Source organism: Lissotriton helveticus, chromosome 3_1 (assembly GCF_964261635.1).
Source record: "Lissotriton helveticus chromosome 3_1, aLisHel1.1, whole genome shotgun sequence".
Lineage (NCBI taxonomy): Eukaryota > Metazoa > Chordata > Amphibia > Caudata > Salamandridae > Lissotriton > Lissotriton helveticus.
Window position 1 is genome coordinate 2,079,159,036 of NC_136061.1, and position 15,917 is coordinate 2,079,174,952.

General features: G+C 42.6%; 1 long non-coding RNA gene across 1 annotated transcript in view; it reads left to right on the forward strand.

Annotated features, from left to right (window-relative positions):
• LOC144825267 (uncharacterized) overlaps positions 1 to 15,917 on the forward strand; it is a 266,093-nt gene that overhangs the window by 50,010 nt on the left and 200,166 nt on the right. The gene's annotated exons all lie outside the window — the stretch shown is intronic.

Sequence of the window (15,917 nt, forward strand, 5' to 3'; positions counted from 1 at the left end):
CTGCGTTCCTTCCTACGCCCTATGTACAAGACAAAATGTATATATGTTGTTCATTGTTATTAAATGTTAGAAGACCCTTCCTGAACCTCAGTGGTGATGGAACAGATTCTCCCTTAACTCGAGTTATTGGACTAAAGCCCTTTTAACTTGGACACCACGGACTCTCTGCCTCTCATTTGATACATGCTAATTGTTAATGCCTAGAAATTATGCCACGGTAATTATTTTATTTACACATTAATTTGGCGCCCGAATAGGGACTATCCCTTTCCCCACGCGCTGGCGACGTAGGTCCAGCTTTTGCCCCCTTCTACAGCCGTGACGGACTCCGAAGTGCACGCAGCGGGACTTCCTGCTTACTCCCTCAGGCCCACGGAGGAGACGGACTGCGACCAGGCGTCCACACGAGGCGGTGAGGATCGCGGATCATCCCAACCAGAGCCCAACCCGTGAGAGAGCAAGGTCCGAGGTCTCCAGAGGTCCACCTGTTCCAAGGCGCATGCGTAGAAGTAGAAGTATCCAGTATCAAGTTTCCGAGGCCTTCAAGTTCTGCTTCCCGGTGAGTACCACTATGGGGAATGCATAAAGTTTCAAGACGTGTTCATTTTATATGAACACGGTCAAGACGGATCCACGTTATTCGTGGAAACGGTCAAGACGGGTTCACGTTATTCGTGAAAACGGTAAAGACGTGTTTCATTTATATGAGCACGGTCAAGACGTGTCCATTCACATGTTCACGGTCAAGACGGGTCCATGGTAAACGTGGGCACGGTCAAGACGTGTCTCATTTTTGAGACCGGTATGGTTGTACTGTATTCCAGTGCATAAAGTTTTTCAAGTACATGTTTAGCTCTCTGTATCAGTTTAGGTTGTAACTGTTTTAGTGTTTAATATTTGTTTGTGTGTGAATGATTGTTGATTGTTTCAGTCTATTTTGTGAATATTGGTTTCAAACATGCCACTGTTTTCAAAATTGCGTCAGATAGGGACCAGAAAAGATATACTAGAAGAGTCAGTTAACATCCCGCCTAGGGACACACCTGGTCATTATATGTATAATAAGCATGGACTAGACGCCATTTTGTTTTTAGACTTATGGGTAGAGTACACCAAGGGTTTAGAGGAGAAGTATAGATGGCCTATCTCAGGAACCTGGGATCCTGAATGCATTATGAGAGTAGAGGAAGCGCTATGGAAAAGGAAGTCAAGACCCTCTCAGAAAAATGCCATTGAATTGTGGCGCAAAGAGTCACATAGGAGAATAGAGAAAGAATTTAATAAAGTAGAGAGAACTAAACAAGCAGCGGAAAAAGCGAAAGAAAAAGAACTAGCTAGAGTGACCTCCTCAGAAACACCCAGTAGGTCGCGAATGCCACCACCTGTACCCTTTAGAGTATGTAGAAAGAAGCTGACAGCATCAGAGTTCCTTGTAAATAGCTCCTTGTAAATATGGTTTATGAAGAGCATGTCATTATTATAACTTGTTGAGTTTCTTGTGAATATGGCTTGTGAATAGCGCCATGTGGTTATGGTTTGTGCAGAGCTTGTTATCATTACGTTAGGCAGGAGAGAGCTGGATCTCTTTCAAGTGCTTGGAGAAAACGTTTTGGAGATGTACGTGTTATGTGATAACGTGGAGAGATGAGTTCATGACTTTCCCATGTACTGCAGTCATTGGGGAAAGATTGTGCTTCAGCTGCCAAAGAGTTAATATCTTGTATTGAGAAGGCAGTATTTGTTTTAACATGCTGTTTAACAAAGTGTTGAGGGGTTTTGGCGTTTTTGGTCGAGATTTGGCCGATTTATGGCCGTTTTTGGTGTTTGGGGGGGCATGTTTTTGAGCGGAAATTCGTACCGGTTCCAGTGGATGGATTTGGTTGCTGTTTGGTGAGGATTTAGGGAATCGCTTGGACTACTGTGATGCCAAATTTGAAAAGGATCTGAGCTGTGGAAGTGGTGGAAAAAGCATGTTTTGTGCGGAGGTGCGATTTGCCATGTTATCCAATGGGCGTATTTCTGAAAATTGAGAAATTATTTTGGGGGTGTTCCAGGTGCGCTAGGGGCCCGGGGGTTAGATCAGCGGTAGAGGAGGTGGATGGCCAGATGTGCTGAATTTTGGGGATTTTTGGCTTGGGCGGAAGGGTGTGTTTGGCTAATGTGTATTTTTGGAAAATGGAGCTGTTTTGATTTGTGCGTGCTTTTAGGCCGAGATTTCGTGGTGTGCTAAGTAGTTCTTAACTGAGTCTGCGGGATCGGCTGAAACTTGGGAGTGTCTAGTTTTGCGGCAAAGTAGTTTGAAGGAAATTGGTGGAGGGGAAGGTGTCTTTTTGGCGTAGTTTGGAAGTGCGTTTTGGCACGATTTCATGGCTGTTTAACATGCATGGTTATGTGAGCTGACACTAAATGTCAGTAAGTGTTTTAGTTGATTGATGGTTTGATTTAACTTTTTCAGTGGTTGCTGGGTCTGCCTATGTGCTTTGTCAGTTTGCTGACTGAATGGGAACATCTTGCATGGAAAGTAAACCAGTCGGATTGAGATAAGGGTTTGCACGGAGGGTGCTTTAATGTTTTCACGGTTGAGAAGGAAATATAAAACAGACCCATCTTAGAATGTGCTTTTAATTAGTGTAATGCAACCATGTGTTGTTTTTTTTAAATTAAAATTTGTTCTACAAAATATACATTATTATTTCCCAATGCAAGCTGCCCTTTAGAATAGCGTGTGACAGTTAATCCACTCAATTAGAAAACATGGTTCTTTGTAAAATAATGAATCTGGCCCTTTTAATAGGTAGTATAGAAGAGCTTGCACACTTAATTATGAAAATCTTGGTTCTGCAATGCAAAATTATGGAGTTTCACATGTTATTTTCAAAAAGTAAAATGTGATGTGTTTCCATGTCATGTTCTGTTTCCTTTTTTTTTTCCTTTGCAGCTAGTAACAATATTTTATGATATAATTATTTTCAAATGCTAGCATGTGTCTAGGTTACAAAAAAAAAAATATGTCCTTATTAATTACTGATTTTAGGAGGCCTGGGTGCAGATATGTTTTGAATTACAGAGAATGTGTTTTTCGACCTTGAAGTTGCCTGACTCGCAGGGAAAGATATTTTGTAAAGGGAGGGCTTTTCCCTCTTGGAGCACCGAGCAGTGCCTGTCTTGTTATTATTGGCCATACCCCAATTCTTTTTCGCGGACATTTGGCAGCTGTTCTTAGCTCTCAGAGTTTTGAAAGGGTGGAGGAACCGCCCTGTGGGTGACATCATGGTGAAGGGGAAGGCAGTGTAGAGAAAAAACTTGATGAGCCGTGGAGAAAATGTTTATAAAAGGTGGGGGTCAAGTTGCTCTTCCTTACAGCCAGCACAGAAAGCTTCATTGACTTCAGATAAGAGCATGCTTGCAAATGAATAGTTTTTCCCTCGTAGTGTAAACAGAATAATTGGCAGGAGTTTCGCTCTTGCAATGAGTCCTAGCATTTACAGTCAGGCATTAAAAAGACAGCCAGGGCCCTGCAGCCCAGTCTCACTCACCCTTCAGCCCTGGAGCTCAGTCTCAGTTAGAGCCCTGTGTGAGGTGCATCAGTCTCGCCCCCCCGCTCTGCAGCTCACTCAGATAGAGCCGTGTGTCCTGTAGTGCGGTCTCACACACGCTCAGTCTCATTACGCTGACAGTATTTATATGCCTCCCAACACTGCCCTACTCCAGTACGTAGATGACATCCTAATTACAGCACGTTCAGAACCAGAATGCGCAATTGCATCACTGACAGTCTTACATTTTCTGGCTGACAAGGGGCACAAGGTGTCCCCTTCCAAGTTGCAATTCTGTGAAAAGCAAGTGGTGTACCTTGGACACTTACTTTCCAAGGAGGGTATACAGCTAACACAAACCTTTCATTCAGTTAATTTCTACCCTTTCACAGCCCAAGACACAAAAGGAAGTACGGGCCTTCATTGGCCTCACTTCATACTATAGGCAATGGATTCCCCAGTATGCCTATCTAGCCAAACCACTCATACAATTGACAACACAGGAGGCAGCCACTTCGACTGTCCTCCCTAGGACACAAGAACATACCTTGGCATTTGAGGAATTAATAAGAGCATTATGTCAAGCGCCAGTTTTAGCGACCACATGTTTTAGTGTACCACATGCAGTGGAAGTTCTCTTAAACAGGACACAGACACAACATTTGACTATAGCAAGACTGACAGGATATGAACTGACATTATTTCAACCACACATAGAGATCAGACGTTGTAATATTCTGAATCCTGCAACACTTTTGCCCTCAAGTACAGTAAATGCACCACCACATGACTGTGTGGAAGTAATGAATATAGTGACAAAACCAAGACAAGACCTGACAGATATTGCACTTCCAGACCCAGACTTAACGCTCTATGTAGATGGATCATGCATGAGAACAAGTGCAGGAGAGTTAGTAGCAGTTTATGCTGTGACCACTGCTACTAAAATCATAAGAGACACAGAAAATAGACACACTATCAGCACAAGCAGCAGAGCTCATCGCTCTGACACAAGCCTGCATAAGAGCTAAGCACTTGAAAGTAAACATTTATACTGATTCACAATATGCCTTTGGCGTAGTTCATGATTTCGGGGTACTTTGGAGGGAAAGAGGTTTCTTGACCTCCCATGGGAACAAGATTCAGCACGGCCCGCTTATTCAAGCCTTGTTAGAAGCAATACATTTACCTACAACCATTTCTATCCTGAAGTGCAAAGCTCACACCAAAGTTACAGACACCATTTCCCAGGGTAATGACCTGGCAGACCGAACAGCTAAACTTACAGCCCAGACAGCCCAGACACCAACAGACACGACAAGGACAGAGGTACCATTACTGACAACATGTATGACAGTCAGGGATCCCACTCAAGATGTACTCGACATACAGACACATGCCACTGCAGATGAGATAAAGAAATGGACTGAACAAGGAGGGGTCCAGACTGAACAAGGTTGGCTGACTAAGGGAAAAGGTACATGGTTTCTTCCAGATTCTATGGTACAAGTAATCATAAACACAGCACATAGTCCAGCACACTTGGGAGAAAAGGCAATGATAAACATGTATGATCTGTTGCCAGTTCAATCCAGGTAAAGGCATTCCGGTGGAACAAGGCGGATTTCATCCTCCTGACCACCCTTTTGAGGTTCTCCAGATGGATTATATCCAAATGAACAGATGTAGAGGTTACAAGTATGTCTTGGTAGTTGTGTGTGCACTATCTAGATGGACAGAACCATATCCAGTTCCAGATTATACTGCTGTGACAACAGCCAGGCAATTAGTGCGCAAGTACTTCCCCAGGTATGGATTGCCTCGGGTCGTCTATTCTGATAACGGTCAGCCATTCTCCTCTGAATTAATGAAACAAGTGTCTCTTCTGTTAGGATATACTTGGAAATTCCATTGTGTAAGACACCCTGAAGCAACAGGCCTTGTAGAAAGACATAATCAGACAATTAAGACAAAGCTTGCAAAGATATGTGCAGACAAAGGCGTGGATTGGATGGTAGCTTTACCGGTTGCCCTCTTTTACATGCGTATGGTAGCTCATTCCAGAACAGGCCTATCCCCGTATGAAGTAGTCTTCGGTAGACCGCCAAATATGTGGGGTACGCCTATGCCAAAAAAAAAAAAAACAACTGATGTTGACAGTAACATGCTGACAGATTACCTGGCTTCCTTGATGTCTGCACTACTCTCTTGTCATTCACAGGTTGCTGCCGCCTTCCCTGACAACACCCAGGTCAAGGAACACGCCATAGTCCCTGGGGACCTAGTTTTTTTGTGTCCGGAACTTTGATCGATCAAGCCCCCTTGAGCCACGTTGGAAGACGCCGAAGTTGGTGCTACTGACCACGAGGACCGCGCTGAAAGTTGAAGGATGCAAGGGAAACTTCACGCTCAACACTATAAAAGACACTTTGGACAATCTGATACAGATACTAAAACATTAAAAAATAAATACAGACTTTGCGCCGCTTGCGCCGCCTTTGCTAGAAAAGACTCCACAGCAGGAGTATAAATCTAAGTTAAGATCTAGTAAGTCAGACGTAGTTTAATTGTCTAAGTCCACTCGGTGGTGAATCGGTTAGACTAGATTTCTGACATGTATAAGATCACATACGAGAATAGTAAGAAAGAAAACATGAGAGAAAAGTACTGCAAACTATTACGCAGTAGATGTATAGTTACTTTGATCATTCTTTTTATTCTGTGCATTGTTATAATCTGTGTCAGTTTATTACTACATGTTTTCTTTCCTATTTTCTCACATATACACTCTTCCAGTAACAGCACCATAGAGCATACGTTTAGTGACCTGCCACCTCATGAATTGTCATATCGACTTGCATTGCGTAACAATACTTTTATTCAAATGTTACACTATTCTCATCAGACCAGCAATGCGACTAATTGCTGGGTATGTGGCCAACTGCCACCTTATCAAAAGGCGAAGGGAGTTCTGCCCTTCTATCCTCTGCCGTTCTCACACAATTGTTCATGTGGAGCATGGTTTGCCTTAATGACCTCAATAGATAGAAAGTACATAGCTTATCCAGGTGGCTGGATATATGGAAACCTGAATAAAGTAATGAATGAAGCATGTTTTCCAGACAAAGACGGATTTCCTCAAAGGAAGGGAACCGATCTAGAAAATGAAGAGTATGAGCAAGGAAATGCATCCGTTAATTTTATAATGGTAAATGTTCAGCCCAAGCAAAATACAGGTCCACCTTTTATTTCAGTTCTACCAGCAAAAGGTGATTTATGTGTTAATAAGAAAGGCTCAGTACATATGGGACACAGCGAGTGTAAAGTTGTAGTAGTGTTTAATGATAAAGGACTTTCTTCTTTCAAAACATCACGCCATACCTATTTCATTTGCGGTCAGACAGCCTATGTACATCTGCCCTTAGACTGGGGTGGGACTTGTTATATAGCATTCTTATTGCCACCTGTATTCTTGGCCCCATCCCATTATCATAGAGATTCACGACTAGAACATGTTAGAGTAAAGAGAGAGACAGATGCCTCAGGGATTGATCAGACTGAAACAGCTTGGGAGCAATATACAGATTTCAACAAAGGATTCTTTTTTTTCATAGGTCCCGTCCAAAACAGTAAACTGATACGCAAGTTAACAAGGACTCTTGAAGCAGTAGTGAATGTGACTGCATCTGCCCTGGCGAACTTGACCCAGGAGCAGTCTGCCATTAGACTTGTCGTTCTTCAAAATCGCCTCGTTCTAGACGTCATCTTGGCGGATAGGGGCGGAGCTTGTAGCGTGATCCGATCTAGTTGTTGCGTTTTTATCCCAAATAACGCGCCATCTGTGTATGCAGCGATAACAAGGCTCCACAAGATCGCTCATGATATACATCAAGACCCAGGCACATGGACTTGGTCCAGTTGGCTCTGGGGTGTGATATCTGCTTGGGGATGGAAAGTGTTGTCCTTCCTAGGAATGATCCTACTCATGATATTTGGTTGCTGTCTCTGTCTGCAGTGTGGCCCGGCCATTTGCGGCCTGTGTGCAACTGCCTGTATTCCACATCCAAGTATACAAAGGGTTAAGGACGAACAAATGATGCTGTATGATCAACTATACGGTCTCATGAATATAGATGTATCCTGAAGGGTTACGTAGGGGACAAGGAGGGAATCTGGAAAATGAAATTTTGCCTGACCAAGATGCCCCCTGCGTGTACCCTATGTTACATGTGTGGTACATATATGTGCATGTCACCCATGCATATTTTCCCTTAAATGGCCTGAACAAAGAGGCCTCTGCAATCACGTCCTGCTTTAGGATGCCAGAAATCAAGTCTCCCATGTAAGAAATATTAAGCTAACATGAAGGCCCATGTATTTACATTGTGCACTTTTAAATAAATCACGATGAAACCTTTTTTGTGGTTCAGCTGAGCCACTTTCTGAAATAAGGGTTTTTCATGACTCCTGACACACTGAAAGCTGCAATTACGTATCTCTGACCTCGCATGCTTCTAGCTCAGCCGAAAGAAATCCAGCAAGGGCTGCCAAGACAGTATATTTTGTTTAACAGTTATCTGCATGCCCGGTGAAAAAGGTAAACAGAACCCGTCTGCTGAGATAGGGCCCAGCTTTTCTGTCTCTGGTTAAATGAAATTACAGTACTTGCATCTGTAAAAAGCTCACAGCCCCCATGCAATGAACGAAGAAATATATGCTTTTTCTGATTCCTAGTGACGAGCAACCTTTACTTCAGATAATACATCCCCGACTCTAGATATCTCTAAGATATCAGATAGTACAAGACGTGCTGGTCGCCCTGACACTGAAGGTCTCTCTACTAGACTGAAAGTCAGCTCTCCTCCCAGTTACACGTCAATTGCACGTCATGACCAAGTTGCACACAAGTAGGGCAAAGTTCCGGCTGGTCATGCAAACTCCTCCTCTGTGTACCACCCACCTATGACACCTACCTATCACCTACCTATGACTCATAAAGTGTACACCCACATGTACGCCCACATGCTCTTATCTGTTTCTTCCTCTGCTCTGCGTTCCTTCCTACGCCCTATGTACAAGACAAAATGTATATATGTTGTTCATTGTTATTAAATGTTAGAAGACCCTTCCTGAACCTCACTGGTGATGGAACAGATTCTCCCTTAACTCGAGTTATTGGAATAAAGCCCTTTTAACTTGGACACCACGGACTCTCTGCCTCTCATTTGATACATGCTAATTGTTAATGCCTAGAAATTATGCCAGGGTAATTATTTTATTTACCACAGAAGCGCCATGCCACTGTATAGGTACACATTTGTTCTGTTGTACAGTTCGTCCCACAGTTCCAGGCATTGGCTGTTTCTTCCAGTTACGAATATTATGTTTACTATGGTGGATTATGCATTGTGGAATAGGGTAGTCCGTCATCTTTCATATTTACCATCTATTTTTCCCCAACATCTCCTGCTTTCGACACGTTTGTTGCCTTAAACATTTTGTACATGCTACTACTTTTTACGTCCTCAGAGTGGTTGATATAATGATTAATCATGATCATGCAAGAGTTTACGATTAGGATAGCTTGTTTTGCTCATTAAATCATGCCAGGCGAAGTCACAGTGCTTTTTCACATCTAATTGAAGCCATTACGACTGGCGTCTGAGTTTGGCTGAGACAAATGTATTATCTGAATTAACCCGTAACCTTCTCAGAGATTTTGCGGCTACATTGTCTGTTCAGACTCTGATTAGATTCGCCATCTCTGTATTCAAGCATATGCACTTTATTATAATGATACTGCATTACTGCAGGGAATACTCTAGACAAGAGTGCAATCATTAAAGCATAACTGCATTGCAAAAGAAAGTCGTAAAAAGAGCATTACGCCACGCAATGGTCTACATTGTGCGTAAAAGTGATATAATGGCGATGGTTAATATACAGCACATATGTCTAGTGCACTTTCAGGTACATACATCAAAGGATTTAGGAATCACAAACGGTGCGTTTCGCAAAAATCGGCCGTTTGCGATTCCTACATCGCTTTTTGGGATGCATCATCTATTTCAATAGAAATCGCTATTTATTGCGACTTCTTAAAATGCGATTGCATTTAAGGAATCGCATTTTTGCGACTCCTTAAATGCAATGCATGAATGTTTAAAGAATTGCGATTTTTTTAATTAGAGGGAGCAAATTAACACGAGGTTGGACCTCGTGTTAATTTGCGAAAAATCTCAAAAATGCACAAAAATGCATTTTTGAAACTTTCATGTTACACACACACATGTCCTTGGGACATGTGTTTGAAACTTGTACTTACTAATAAATTTCAGGGGTCCTTTGGACCCCCTCCTGCACCCTTGAAATGCATTAACAAATTGCGAATCGCAAAAAGAAAATCGCAATTTGTAACATATCTAAGATATGCTGAGATGAGGAACTTGTAGATAAGCCTGTGAGTGCAGTTTAGGCCCAGCACTAATTGCTCTATTAACCTTCCTACTTCCTCAAATTTGCTTAAAAATGCACCGTTTGTCCACTCTTTTTTCTAAATTTTCTTGGGGGGAGAACCCTCCCAAAACCCCCGAAGGTTTTTTTTTTTTTGTCCTCATATTCGCCCTTGGTGACCATATAGTAACAGAAATATAGAGGAGATGACAGGGAGACTGACCCAGATATACTGGGAGGATAATAATAATGATTACTGCCGGAGTTCCCCACAGTGGATAGCATCAACCTCTTATTCGTTACATGATACCATCTAGGCTAGGATGCTGCCATATTATACCCACTTCGTAACCGAAATCACCCTTGTGGGGTATGTGTAGCCAAAAGGGGACCCATTAATGAGACCCTTCCAAGCAGCGTAATCATTGGACCTGGGGAAAAAAAAAAAAAAAAAAAAACCCAAGCTATTATATTCCATGATTACCAATTCAAGAGTAGCCAAAATGTTCTCTTATTTGGGTTCCCAGCTCTGGTCATATCTAATTTTGATGTCTGTAGCATAGATGCACGCCAATCTGTAATAAGTGGAGGTGCCTTTTCTTTCCATCGTTTACAGATTTCTCTCCTAGCCAGCAGACACCCATAGAAGACCAATTTTTCCCCATACCACAAAGCTCTGGTAGGATGCCAAAAAAAACTAACACAGGGCAAGGACTGACTTGAGACCCTACCGCCAGGGAGAGGGACACACAGATCTCGTTCCAAAATGATGTTAGGGATGGGCACTCAAAAAACATGTGAAAATCTGATGCAGCTACCAAGCCGCATCTAGGACAAGCAACCGAAGCATTATTGGGAAATTTTGATAGACGTAATGGAGAATAGTACGCCCTGTGCAATGTGAACAGATGGTTACGACGAAACCATGAGGGTTTCACAATGTCCCCAAGGATTTTAAACGATTCTAACCACAAACTCTCTCCATCTATGTTAGTGATATATGTTTCCTAGAGCGAACGGGGGAGCAAAAATTCACCATCAGTCTCGTCTATCATGAGATTATACCACAGTGTGATCTCTTTCTTAAAGGGTGGTTTATCTATCAGGTGGGATAATAGATTATTCTCAGCACCTATTTTAAATCTACCCCTACCCTGACTCTGAGCATGAGCCCAGCTCTGAATTTGAAAAAATTTAAATCTTGAGAAACGCCTACCTATTTTTATACTCAAAGTCTCCCAAGAAAATAGAGTACCTTCGACAAACAGGTCTCCCCATGATGTAAGACCTGCCTCTCTAATAGGTAAAGCTAGGCTATCTAAGAGCCAAGAGGGAGAACCCGGTGAATCCCAAAGTGGGGCCCTACTGTGATAGTAATCAAGTTTAAGTGCACGTCTAAAATTGCCCCATGTTCTAGCTAGATCCCTTAATACCTTGAGCTTGACTTTCTTGAAGTACTTAGGGTCACCGAACTTTAACAAAAAGTTCACAGAGCTAACTTTTTCCCCTTTAACAAGAGCTGAAAATAGTTTCCCACACCCAGAGGAATTAGGAGTTTTTAAAAGCATCCTAACGTGAGAGAGTTGGAAGGCCCATCCATAATACTGCAAATCTGGTGCCGCAAGGCCCCCTTTTTCTTGGCGACGTCTTATCTTCTTCCATGCCAATCTCGGTGTATGGTGGTTCCATATAAATGCGTTTATTTCGGTTTGAAGTTTTGCAATCATGGATGGATAAAAAAAAAGAGGTATAGTGCTAAACAAAAACGTAATCTTGGGTAAAATAGTCATTTTAACCAAGTTGGACCTCCCTATCAGAGAGATAGGAAGAGTTGTCCATGTTCTCATCATCCTACGACACTCCTTAGCCACGAGTGCGAAATTTAGAGGGACGATCTTATTAATATCTGCATAGATGTTTAAGCCCAAATATCTCAGAATAGAACTAGGATGTGCCCCTGCCACCGGCACCGGATGATTCCAAACCATGATATCGGTTTTAGAAGCGTTGACTTCAAAGCCAGATACGGCCCCGAACTCTTCTGCAATGGATATCACTGTTGGAAACGCAGAACTCAGATCGGATGAAAAAATGAGAACATCATCCGCATATAGAGCGACTTTCCGCTCCCATCCTTCAAAAATAAAAGGTTTAATATTAGGGTTGTCACAGATTAGTTGGGCAAAACGTTCTATATATAAATCAAACAAAAGAGGGGAGAGGGGACACCCTCGGCGGGTTCCACGCGTAATACTAAATGGCTCTGTCAATTCCCCATTAACCAAAAGTGAGGCAGAGGGATCTTTGTATAGGAGTTTTACAGCCCGCCTGAAGTTATCACCTATATTAAATTTTTCCAGGACTTCCGATAGGTATACCCAGTTAACCCTATCGAAAGCCTTTGTGGCATCCAGAGTAAGAACTGCCAGGGGAAGAGATGTAAACGTGGCCATGTCTATTGCGCGATAAGGTCATATGTTAGCTCATATAGCTGTCGATCTTTTACAAATCCCTTCTGATCCAGGTGGAGAATGTTATTTGCCACCGCTCCCAATCTTTTTGCTAACACCGAAGCCAAAATTTTGTAATCTGTGTTAAGGATTGAGATTGGTCTATATGACCCGCAATTAGTTGCTGGTTTGCCTGGCTTTAGAATCAAAGTGATAGAGGCCCTGTCCCAAGAAGTGGGGGGCAACGCTCGGTCCAGCAAGATATTATTAAACAGGTCCGTTAAAAAGAGAAGGATTGCTGAACAGATTACTTTGTAGATTTCAGATGGTAGTCCGTGCGGCCCTGAAGCCCTACCTTTTTTGCTGTTAAGAACGGCCGCACGTACTTCCTCCACTGAGAAAGGGCACTCCAGAGCATTCCTTTGTTCTAGTGATAGAGCTGGAAGGGAAATCCCTGACAACCATTCCATAGCTTGATTTGGTTGTATATTCTTGTCCTCACGATATATTTCGCTAAAAAAGCTCCTAAAAGCCCCACTAATTCCCTCATCAGTAGAATGTGTTACTCCATCTTTACTAATGGAACTGATATTATTTCGGACTCTATCTGTCTTTGCCTTCCAGGCCAGGAGCTTACCCGCGCCTTCCCCATAATCAAAGTGGGCTAATTTGCTGGACTCCCATCTCTCTAGGACTCGCGCATTCAAAACTGAGGAAAGATCTCCTTTTAAGACTGTTAGCTTATTCTGCAAGTCCTCTAATATGGCCCCTGATGCTACTTGGAACCTGTCGATTTGTGTTTGAACTCCCTCAATCTCCAATTTGAGCGAAGTTACTGATTGCCTATACATCTTGTTTTTATATGCGGTTTTGTTGGTTAAATACCCCCTTAATGTGGATTTAAACGCGTCCCACGTGATGCCAGGAGGGGCAGATCCCTGATTAATCTCCCAAAAAAAATGAACTTCCTGATTTAATGCCTCTATAATATCGGATGAGGCAAGGATTGTTCTATCGAAGGACCAGTTTCTTGCAGATGCCCTGGACGTAACCTCTAACTCAAGAAGAATGGCTGTATGATCAGAAAGATGGAAGGGTAAATGACACACCGATTTAACCTGTTTAACCAAAATATGACTAATCAAAATAAAATCAATACGAGACTGGTGGTGAAATTTATAATTCCTGAAAGTGACCCCCTTTTGAAATCCATGAAGTGTCCTCCATATATCATTATAGTTTAGTGTTTTCATAGTATCTAACAGAAAGGTCCTAGTTTTAGATAAAGTTTTGGCCCTATTGGAAGGCGATTCATCCAACAAGGGGTCAAGAACCACGTTATAATCACCTGCCAAGATAACCGGCTCTGGAAATAGGTAAAGTTGTGAAAAAAGTGTAACGAGAACTGATGGATCATCCTGATTCGGGCCATAGTATCCTACTATAGTAAATGGCGAACCTGAGATAATAACTGAGGCTATGGCCCAACGGCCGTATGGGTCCACCTGCTTAGAAACCAACCTTGCCCTAATAGATTTTTTAAAGAGAATAGCCACTCCCCTAATATGTGATGATTGTGATGTGACAACCCCGAAGTCTATCCACCTATTCTTACCCAACAAATTTAGTATTTCAGCTTCTGCCAAATGTGTCTCCTGGAGCACTATTATTTGCGCTGCCGAGTCTCGTAGGTATTGCATTATATTATTTCTTCTTGGACAAGTTCGAAGACCATTAGTGTTCCAGGACAGAATTTGGAGTTTACTCATTGTGAGGAAGTTCCCACTCGAACAAAGAATTCCCAAGAACCAAGGACCCATCTTGCCATGCTCCTGTACATACGTTATGTAGTAGTTTACACCTGTTTTTCACCTCTCGAAATGTATTAAAGGACGTTTTAGAGGACAGGACAGTTTTTAAGTTTTTCACCCCCCCTAGCCCCCCCTCCCAGCCCCAACCTCCCCTCGGGAAACCCCCCCTAAATCTATCTGGAAAGAAAAACCAGAAAGATAGCACCCTGCTATGGACTCCCGCAAGATTCAACGAGAAACCCTCGGGCACAAAAATCAAAATAAAGGGTCTACAAGACAAGGGGAAAAAAAAAAAGGAAATAGAGTCAAGAGCCAAGAGCCCTCATGCATAGCACTCTATGCTAAGTGAGACAAACTAGGCAATAAGCCTTTTCTTATTTAGTTTCTTATTTTTTTATCCTTCTTGCTTCTTGTTTCCCCCCTTCCCTCCCCCTTCTTTTTTTTTTTCTCTTTTTTTTTTTATTCCTTTTTCTTTTTTGCTCTCTATTACTTTTTTTTTTCCCTTTTACCCACCACCTTTTTTATTTTAATAGTAGGACTCTCTCTTTTTTTTCTTCATTATATCCAGTGCCAATAGAGGTCTATACTCTTCCACATACCATGACTTATTAGTGCATGTGACAGAACCTAATTGGAGAGAGAGGGGAAAGAAAACCACAACCACCAAAGACCAGCAAGATAGAATATCGAAAAGACCATATCTACTTAACAGGCCCCGACCCTCTACTCATGGTCAGCAGCAACTCAACCGCAGCCTGTACCGATCTTATGTTATGCATGGTGTTCTTGTGCATGACTCTTAGTGCTGCCGGAAATACCAACAGGGCAACAGCCCCGTAACTTCTAAAGGCCTCCAACCTCTTGCCAAACTCCCATTGCTTATCGAGCGTGGTTCTGGATAAATCCGATCTAATCTGGAAGTTAAAACCTTTAGCGTTTACAACCTTCTGTTTCAATGCGATATTCAGAATGGTCTCTTTGACTGAATAGGTGAGAAAATTAACCAAAACCTTTCTAGGTTTTACCCTCTGCGGATTCCTCCGAAAAGGCTCTCTATGGATACGCTGGATGTCTGAGGCTATCTCCTGTTCAGTCAAATCTAATCGCAATGCCTCCTTTAGCAGAGAAACCACAAATTGTTTAATATCTGTTCCCTCTTTCTCCTCTGGAACGTTCAAAATACGCAAGTTGTTCCTCCGAGCATTATTTTCCAAGATCTCCATCCTGTCGGACAAGCTCTGATTTTCTTGTCTAAGGCTCACTATTTCTGCCTTTGTAGCGTCCATATTGATGGTTACTTCAGTAACCCTATCTTCAAGGACTTCTGTCCTAGTAGTAATGGCTCCAAGCTTACTGTCCAAAGATTGACAAAAGCAGCGAATATCGGCTTGGTTTGATGCAGAGATCTCGAAGCCCTTTTTAATGTCTGTAGCCAAAGTTGAAAACATTGCCTGAAAGGAAGCCTGAAGTGTGGTAACCAAGTCTGAGCTTGAAACATGAGATACGTCATGGGGAATGCCAGTACCCTCCTCTCCCCCTGAACCTGTCGTTGAACCTGGATCATGTGTAGCTGACTGCAAACTCAACCCAGGCGCAGCAATAGAAGGGACTGAAGAGAGAGGGGGAGCCAGTGGGGGAGCCAGAACCAAAGAAAAAGGTACCGGCAG